The following is a 5,557-nucleotide window of genomic DNA, read 5'->3' as shown; positions in this document are numbered from 1 at the left end:
TCTAGCAGTGTGTGGGACTTTCTCTATTAGTCCATCTATACTGACCTCCATCAGGTTGCAAATTAAAAATAGTTTTTATCTGCATCTACAGTACCTCTGAAAAAATATTTGGGCTTCTAGCTGTGTGTGGGACTTGTTCTATTAGTCCATCTATACTGACCTCCATCAGGTTGCAAATTGAATATAATTTTTATCTGCATCTAGCTCTGAAAAAATATTTGGCCTTCTAGCAGTGTGTGGGACTTTCTCTATTAGTCCATCTATACTGACCTCCATCAGGTTGCAAATTAAAAATAATTTTTATCTGCATCTACCTCTGAAAAAATATTTGGGCTTCTAGCTGTGTGTGGGACTTGTTCTATTACTCCATCTATACTGACCTCCATCAGGTTGCAAACTGAATATATTTTTTTCTGCATCTACCTCTGAAAAAATATGTGGCCTTCTAGCAGTGTGTGGGACTTTCTCTATTAGTCCATCTATACTGACCTCCATCAGGTTGCAAACTGAATATAATTTTTTTCTGCATCTAGCTCTGAAAAAATATTTGGCCTTCTAGCAGTGTGTGGGACTTTCTCTATTAGTCCATCTATACTGACCTCCATCAGGTTGCAAATTAAAAATAATTTTTATCTGCATCTACAGTACCTCTGAAAAAATATTTGGGCTTCTAGCTGTGTGTGGGACTTGTTCTATTAGTCCATCTATACTGACCTCCATCAGGTTGCAAATTGAATATAATTTTTATCTGCATCTAGCTCTGAAAAAATATTTGGCCTTCTAGCAGTGTGTGGGACTTGTTCTATTAGTCCACCTATACTGACCTCCATCAGGTTGCAAATTCAAAATAATTTTTTGTCTGCATCTAGCTCTGAAAAAATATTTGGCCTTCTACCAGTGTGTGGGACTTTCTCTATTAGTCCATCTATACTGACCTCCATCAGGTTGCAAACTGAATATTTTGTTTTCTGCATCTACCTCTGAAAAAATATTGGGCTTGTAGCTGTGTGTGGGACTTGTTCTATTAATCCATCTATACAGACCTCCATCAGGTTGCAAACTGAATAAAAAAAATTTCTGCATCTACCTCTGAAAAAATATTTGGGCTTCTAGCTGTGTGTGGGACTTGTTCTATTAGTCCATCTATACTGACCTCCATCAGGTTGCAAATTGAATATAATTTTTTTCTGCATCTAACCCAGCCAATAGTTTTGGCCTAATACCACAGTTTGGCCACTCAGCTCTGCTCGGTTCCCATCCATTGTTTTTTTGTGCAAACAACTCCAGAGTTGTGAATTAGTTAACCACCAAAATGAGTGGAAAAAGGCCTGCTGCTGGTGGAAAGGGGAATAGGCGTGTTGGGAAGGGGAAAAAAGGTTGTGTCCGTGGGGTAGGTGTTAAAGCAACAGTAACATCTGCAGAAGAAAGACCATCTTCCAGCCAAACTAAAATGTCTACTTTTAGCGGACAATGTGATAAGATCCCTTTCTTACGGCCATGCCAATCGCTACAAATTCCAGATGAGGCACAAAAACAGCAGGTGCTTCAACGGATATCAAGTGCTCCTTTAAGTGGGCTCTCCTCCACATCAACTTCAACATCACAAATACTCCAGTCCTCAAAGGTGTCACCCCAATCGCACTTGCTTCCTCACAGCTCCCAAATCTCCAGCTGCCCGTCTGAGTATGAGGTAGAACAGATGGCTGAGTCTGCAGAGCTGTTTACTCATACTATAGCCTGGGAATCAGAGGTCGACTCCAGCGCTTCTGTGAATCCAGACGAGGAAATAATCTGCACTGATGCCCAGAATCTTTATGAGTCGGATCCAGGACCAGACGCAGAAGGTTCTGACCATAATGTAGACCCTCATTCCCAAACTGTAACTCCTGTTGGTGGAGACAATGAGGAAGACGATGATAAGACTCAAATACCTGATTGGAGCGACAACTTTAGTTTTTTGTCAGGGCAGGAACAGGTTGGCTCTGAGGACGACGGGTGTGATAACGCACAGGGTGATGATGATGAGGTTGGAGATCCCACTTACTGTCAACCCACAGTCAGCCAAGAGATGAGGTCAGCAGAGGAGGTGGAGGAAGATGCTAGTGACGACGAGGTCAGGTTGCGCCTTCCTGGACAGAGACGTAGTACTGGAAGCACGTCAACAACTGCATCCTCAAACACAACTCTGCCTCTCACCACAAGTCGTGGTGGCTCTTCAGGTCGCATGGGTGCTAAGCTTTGCATAGCCTGGGCATTTTTTCAGATCGATAAAGATGACCCAACTCGTGTTATCTGTAACATTTGTCAGCAAAAGCTAAGTAGAGGCCAAAAAATACATAGTTTGAGTACTTCATGCATGAACCGGCACATGGACATGAAGCATAAGTTGCAGTGGGAAGCTCAGTGTGCTACAATGCGGCCTAGCCGGCCGGGCCAACCACCGTCTGCCATATCTTGTGCATCCGCAGCCTCTTCATCCTCTGTGACTGGGGGGACAGCAGTCACACCTGTTTTGGGGCGCAGACCTGCCACCTCTTTACCCGCAACAGCCAGCGTGATTGGCAGGTCATCATTTTCTTTGGAGGTGGTAACACCAGCTGGTGTTGAGCGCTGTCCGACATCGATAGCACCACCTTTGGATCAAGGCAACCTAACATGTCCGTCTGCATCTTCCTCACAGACCGGCAGTTTGCCGGGGACACCCTTATCAACCCCGTCTAAGCACAATAGCCAGCCCTCGGTCCCTCAGATGTGGACAAGTAAAAGACCATTTCCTCGTAGCCATGAGAAAGCTAAGAGGTTGAATTTCACCATCTGCAAGCTCTTGGCTACAGAAATGCTGCCTTTCCGCCTGGTGGACACAGAGGATTTTCGAGACCTTATGTCCGTCGCAGTGCCCCAGTACCAGATGCCCAGTCGGCACTACTTCTCAAAGAAAGGTGTGCCTGCGCTCCACCAGCATGTCGCACACAACATCACCGCTTCTTTGAGAAACTCTGTGTGTGACAGGGTGCATTTCACCACAGACACTTGGACGAGTAGGCATGGACAGGGGCGTTACATGTCGCTGACTGGGCACTGGGTAACTATGGTGACAGCAGGACAAGGGGCTGCTGTCCAAGTCTTGCCGTCCCCACGAGTTGTGCGTCAATCCTCTTTATGTCAAAGTTCCTCCACTGCTTCTGCCTCCTCAACCTCCTCTCGGTCTTCCACCTGCACCCAAAGCCTGTCTGGTCATGCCACAAGCTTTCTAACTGCGCAGAAGGGATCCTGCACACCTCCTTACTATGCTGGCAGTAGGGCTCAACGTCATCAGGCGGTTTTTACATTGAAATGTCTGGGAAATGTGAGTCACACAGCTGAGGAGTTGTGGTCAGCTCTGGAGAACCAATTTCATGAATGGTTGTCTCCACTGGACCTGAAACCAGGGAAGGCCGTGTGCAACAATGCTGCAAACCTGGGTGCGGCCCTTCGCCGGGGCAATGTCACACACGTGCCTTGTATGGCTCACGTGTTGAACCTGGTTGTCCAGCAATTTTTAGCCCACTATCCCAGACTAGATGGCCTTCTGCAGAGGGCACGGTCACTGTGTGCTCACTTCCGCCGTTCGCATCCCGCAGCTCAGCGACTTACATCTCTACAGAAGTCGTTGGGCCTGCCACTTCACCGGCTAAAATGCGATGTGCCTACCCGGTGGAATTCAACTCTGCACATGTTGCAGCGACTGTGACAGCACCGACAAGCCCTGGTGCAATACGTTCTGACGTATAGCCTGGGCCAACGAGATCCAGAGGTGGGGCAAATCATGCTGGAGGAGTGGTCTCAGATCAGGGACCTATGCACCCTTCTGCACAGTTTTGAAATGGCGACGAAGATGTTTAGTGCTGACGATGCCATTATCAGCATGACTATTCCGGTGATTTACATGCTGGAGCACATGTTAAACAGAATTCGGAGTCAGGTGGTGGCACAAGAGGAGGTGGAGGAAGTAGAGGAGGAGGAGTTGTATGCGGAAGGGCTAACATCTGCAAGGTCCAGACGGTCGGCAGCACCAAGGCGGCAGGCATGTGAGGGTGGGGGAGATGGTTTTACCAGGGCGCATGGTAGCAGCCAAACTAGTGAGGAAGGTGCAGGAGCCCAGGAAGAAGTGGAGGACGAACTGATGGAAGACTCATCAGATGAGGGAGACCTTGATCACATTTCTGTTGTGCGAGGTTGGGGGGAGAGGACAGAGGAAGGAAGCATGATTGTTACCTCGCCACCAACACAACAGGGACTTGGTGCTCCTGGATGCGCAACACACATGAGTGCCTTCTTGCTGCACTACCTGCAACATGACCCTCGAATTGTGAGAATTAGAAATAATCCTGACTACTGGGTTGCCACACTGTTAGATCCCCGGTACAAAAGTAAATTTGCAGAAATTATTCCTGCCATAGAAAGAGATGCACGCATGCAGGAGTATCAGCAGAGACTGTTGCAGAATCTTACATGTGCTTTTCCACAAAATACCAGTGGTGCACGTAGTGAATCTCACAGTTCCAACTTGCCAACCGTGGGACCGTCAAGTGTTCAGCACTCAAACCGTAACAGAACCACAGTATCTGCTGGTAACATCAATTTTGCGGAATCATTTCACCACTTTTTTAGCCCATCCTTTGCAAGGCCACAGGAGACAAGAAGTCTGACACATAGTCAACGCCTAGAGACGATGGTACAGGAGTATCTCCAAGTAAACATTGAAGCCACGACTGTGTCACTGGACCCTTGCTCTTTTTGGGCTTCCAATCTGGATAAATGGCTGGAGCTAGCCACTTACGCCTTGGAGATCTTGTCATGCCCCGCAGCCAGCGTTCTGTCTGAACGTGTGTTCAGCGCTGCTGGTGGTGTGCTGACAGATAAGCGCACGCGGCTCTCCACTGATAATGTAGACAGACTCACGTTCATAAAGATGAACAAATCATGGATCCGAAACGACTTTTCTACCCCTGTGTCATCCCGGGGAGAGTAAAAGCTTGATGATTGGTTAAAATCACCCTACCAACCGTTTTAAGCTTTCAAATTACTAAGCATGTTTATCTGTATCTTGGCTGGAAAATAATTTGGGCTTTGTAGCAGTGTGCAGCACTGATTCTATTAGGCCATCTATAATAAGCTCCACCAGATTTAAAATTACTAATCATGTTTATCTGTATCTTGGCTGGAAAATAATTTGGGCTTTGTAGCAGTGTGCAGCACTGATCCTATTAGGCCATCTATACTAAAGCTTCACCAGATTTAAAATTAACAATAATTTTTAGCTGCATCTAGCCCGGAAAATAATTTTGGGGCTCCGAGATGCGCAAGACACATAAGTGCCTTCTTGCTGCACTACCTGCAGCATGACCCTCATATTGTCAGAATTCGAAGTAATCATGACTACTGGGTTGCCACACTCTTAGATCCCCCAAACTTTTCGATCAACCTTTTCATTTTAATAAAGACCAAAAAAATGGTCATTTTTGAAATTATAAGCATTAGCAGGTTGTTAGAAACTGAAATCAAACAGTTTTCAACT

The sequence above is a fragment of the Phyllobates terribilis genome, unplaced genomic scaffold, assembly GCF_046119375.1.
Source record: "Phyllobates terribilis strain yellow unplaced genomic scaffold, ASM4611937v1 Scaffold_936__1_contigs__length_529275, whole genome shotgun sequence".
NCBI classification, from domain to species: Eukaryota; Metazoa; Chordata; class Amphibia; order Anura; family Dendrobatidae; genus Phyllobates; species Phyllobates terribilis.
This window is presented reverse-complemented; position numbering follows the sequence as displayed.